The following is a 4,766-nucleotide window of genomic DNA, read 5'->3' as shown; positions in this document are numbered from 1 at the left end:
TGCATGCATGTATGCATGTATATATATTATATATATGTACACATATATATGTATGCATATATATATATATATATAATGTGTGTATATATATATATGTGTGTGTGTGTGTGTATGTGTATATACTGGTTCATCTCTTAGATAATGCAGTTTTATAATTGCAAGAACTAAAAGTGTGAGGAGGTGGCATGAACTACTTGCATCAACTTGCTATTAAAGCAGGTTGTAATTCTACTTAGTGCAAGATTTGAAGAATGCAGTTCAATTCTAACAGTTAGTTTTTCAAAGCTATAATGAAGCATATTCGGCATATTCTGCTTTTCCAGTTCAATAAAGGCATCAGCGTAACGGAAGATGCGATGAATATTAATTCAATATATGGGGATCGGACAATTAGCGTAAGCCAGTGTCAACAGTCGTTCAAGAAATTCCCAGCCGGGAACTACGGCTTATAAAATGAGCCTCGTCCTGGAAAATCTGTAGACCTCGGCGCGAACGTCCTGCAAATCCTGGTGGAATAAAATCGCATCGCAGCTGTTGATGAACTAGCAGAGAAGCTTAAATTTGGTCATTCAACCATTCATCGGCACGTACGTGCCATCGCGAAAGTCAGCAAATTTGGTCAATAGGTTCCTCACAAACTTTCCGAGTGTAATCGCGTGCAGAGAGAGAATATGTGCTCTTCCTTGAAGTCACATCTCGCGAATGAACAATTTTGCATCTAATTGTGACTGGTGACGAGAAATTGGTTATCTAAAAAAGAAGCACTTACACACGAGGCTACAGAAAGTCTTCACAAACGTAAGGCGATATTAGCTCTATGGTGGGATATGACGTTTTAGACCACTTTTGACCTTTTAAATACAAACTAAATGCGGCATTTTATAAAGTTATCATTTACACCATTTAAGGGACCTAACAGTATAGGGTTCAAAGGCCCACAGCTCTTCAAAGCCTTGCCACAAAAAAAAGAGAAATCTGCAGAAGGGAGACTTAAATGTTTTCAAATACAAACTAAACATACTCCTCACTACAGTACCAGAAGCGCAGACGAGGGGAGCGGAAACAAACACATATGACACCAAATGGGTCACAGGTGGGACAAAGGCATATACGGGAGTGGTGATGTGAAAAACCCCAAACTGAGGAGTTCAGAAAGATAATGTTCGATTATTTACTTACACCGAATTAGGATAGGTTTTTCTAACACAAAAATTATTTCACAAAACATAGCTTCACACAATAAGTTGTTAAATACAAATCCACTTACTGAAAATACTAACATTCATTTTCTTAATACAAACCATTCTTTAAATACGAAAGTAACAGCGGGCTTATTGTCTCTGAGGTCAACTACAATCCCATTCGTTTTCATAGCAGTATTTCTAAGACTAAAAACTCAATTTATCAATGTTAAATTACTTCCGCTTCTGACGTCATTTTTATGTAGGTAGTTCTTTATCTCAGTTGTCCAAAAGAACATCTAATCATTACTCTACATTTAGGTATATCAATAAACTTAGCAATACAGGGCTTATTAAATTAATCTAGTATCTAAATTATCATAATAGACAATTTAATTTGGAAAGGAAAGTTCTCTCTAATTCTTTATCATATGATAAAGGTAAGCATTTCTGCTCGCTTTGTAACAGCGAAATGTTTTATATCATATTATCAAAGAACCCCCTTGTAAACACGTTTATAAAACGCGTTTATCGTTGCAAACATTGGCAGAATCACATCTTTAGTTCCTATAAGTAATTTCTACCATTCTATATATTTTGAACTTTGCTTGTCTTCTTACATTTCACTTACACTAAATATATCTAATTCCACGCTTTTAAGCTTCATTCTAATTCACCCATCGCTCTATATTTCTCCACTTTTATCTGTCTGCTAATTTATTTCCTCCCCCTTTTCTTTCTATATAATACCGTTGACGGTAGATCTACTAATGATCTATTTATAAAAATACCTTAATAGCGTTCCCTTCATCATTCTATGCTGTGATCAAATTCTGTTAAAATGTCTTCTGGGTGTGTTTGGTATCTGTCTTTCCCAAATGAGAAGATTGCATTGTTTTACACCATTATATTCCTTCTGGAATAATACCTAAACACACCAGCATTGGTTGTCAAGCGATGTTGGGGGGGGGAGACAAACACAGAGACACAAACGTATGCACACATACATACATACATATATATATATATGTATATATATATATATATATATATATATATATATATATATATATATATATATATATATATATATTATTTATAAATATATTATATATATGTATCTCTCTCTCTCTCTCTCTCTCTCTCTCTCTCTCTTTCTTTCTCTCTCTCTCCCTATATATATATATATATATATATATATATATATATATATATATATATATATATATGTATATATATATATATATGTATATATATATATATATATATATGTATATATATATATATATGTATATATATATATATATATATATATATATATATATATATATATATATATATATATATATATATATTATGTATACGGATATCTATGTATACTAGCAGGTAAGCCCGGGTTCACTCGGTCGGTTTGGATGATGTGGCTGTAGATCCTGCTCTGTGTAAGCATTTGACTTCTTTGACACGCGTACGCTTAAACAGAATTTGAGAATGACATTTTTCTGTCAAAACGCTAACAATAACAAAAACAACAACCAAAGATTCAACCAAATCAATAAGTAACCCAAAATACTAAGCGGACAATGACGAACCGTTCCACTTCCATTAAGCACGCACATGCACACACACAAACACACACATTCATACACCCACACTTTTACATACAGTGACATATTCACACAGATTTGAAACGCTGTTTGATTTATTTTCTTCAGCGTACAATTTTCATCATCCCACTACCAATATGGCATCACCCGTTCCTTCTTTATTCCACTATCACCCCTTCCTTTGTCATTCATAAACACGAGTATTATTATAGTAAATTATCTCGGTAATCATGGGAGCTAGGACAAAATACGAAGTCCAGCATCACCACTGGATCAAGCTACACATCTGTGTAATTTTTCGCGCAATTCCACCCAGCCGTTTCATCATGAATCCCAAGGCAAGAAAGAAACGCGTGGCTTAGTGGTTAGGGTGTCATCACCATGATCGTAAGATTGTGGTTTCGATTCCTGGACCGGGCGATGCGTTGTGTTCTTGAGCAAAACACTTCATTTCACGTTACTCCATTCAGCTCAGCTGGCAAATATGAGTAATGCTGCGAAGGGCTGGTGTCCCGTCCAGCTGGGGAACACTACGCCATTGAAACTAGGAAACCGGGCCCATGAGCCTGGTTAGGCTTTAAAAGGACGCATTTATTATTTATTTATATCTATTTATAAGAATGTGTATTTGAAGACATGCGTTAGTGACCATATATGCTATTCGCACAGATGTGCTATTCTCGACCAAGACTTGGGGTTCTTATGAAATGACTTAGCTATATTGGAAACTCGTCAGACTTGTTGACCAGAGTTACATAACCTCTTTACAACAAGAGAGGGGAATACATCATAGTCAGTTAATTTTGTAAATAAAAACCCGGGTTTAAGCTTTGCCGGGCTTTACATTTGGGCGAAGTGGAGTTATCACTCTTAGATCTAAAACGAGTCAGCTCACAGTTGGATGCTTTTCCTTAATCGTCAAAAAGAAGAAATCCACGATTTGAACTTATATTTCCTCTTATGTAGGTACCGACAAAATGTCTCTTCTTGGAATCTTACAAATCCCTGGATCAAGCGAATCGATGTAGTCTATGCTTGCACGTGATAGGAAGAATATTAAAACTTGCTTTATCCGTAGTAGTAAGATACGTAGTTTGGAAGGTAGGTAGAAAGGAGAAATGTTGGGAGGTATGTATATAGGTAGGATGATGGGTAGTGGGTAGATAAGTAGGCAGTAAATAGGTAAGCAGATAGATGTGTAGGTAGGTAGCTACGAACGTAATCAAGTCACGTATTAAAGATACTAACACACACTTGTTTTCATTTTTTATTTGTGACGTATCTTCTAAATGTTTCATGGCTTCTTTAGTTTGAACAAGTAAACTACTGCCATCTTTCTCCTTATAAGCGCGTCGATGTTAATGATTGTAATACTCGTGACGATGACGGTGGCGAGACATATCATCATCATCATCATCATCATCATCATCATCATCATCATTAGCAATGCCGTAAACGATCATAACAAGTGTTAGAATGATAATGTTGTATACCTCTCTTGAAATATTGTTTGCTTCAAACTATACACAAATTGATTCCACTATTTTGTTTTAATATATATATTTGTGTAATTTTGTACGTAGATTTACGTTTTTCATTTATATATTTGTTTGTTTATTCATCTATCTATTTTCTCGATATCAATGTTGTGTAAACCCCTTAAGAGAACCAGTTCTAAACAGAAATCAAATAATTTAGTGCTTTCTTGCCGAATAAATCTTTAGACGTTTGCTAAAATATTTACTTATGTGTAGTCTCTGTTGTCAAGGTATGAAAGGATTATTTCCCTTGCGGCTGATTCTTAGTCTTATTTCTTTAATATTTCTTTGTTTAAGCTTTGTAATATAATTTATTTTATTTTTCAGTTTGTTTGATCGATTTAATAGAAAGACAAGACTCGAACTTAAAGAGAGCGTATAGATACGTACATACATGTGTGTGTGTGCGTGTGTGTGGGTGTGTGTGTGTGTGCATGTAT

This window comes from Octopus bimaculoides, chromosome 3 (assembly GCF_046866305.1).
Source record: "Octopus bimaculoides isolate indiv1 chromosome 3, ASM4686630v1, whole genome shotgun sequence".
NCBI lineage: Eukaryota > Metazoa > Mollusca > Cephalopoda > Octopoda > Octopodidae > Octopus > Octopus bimaculoides.
This window is presented reverse-complemented; position numbering follows the sequence as displayed.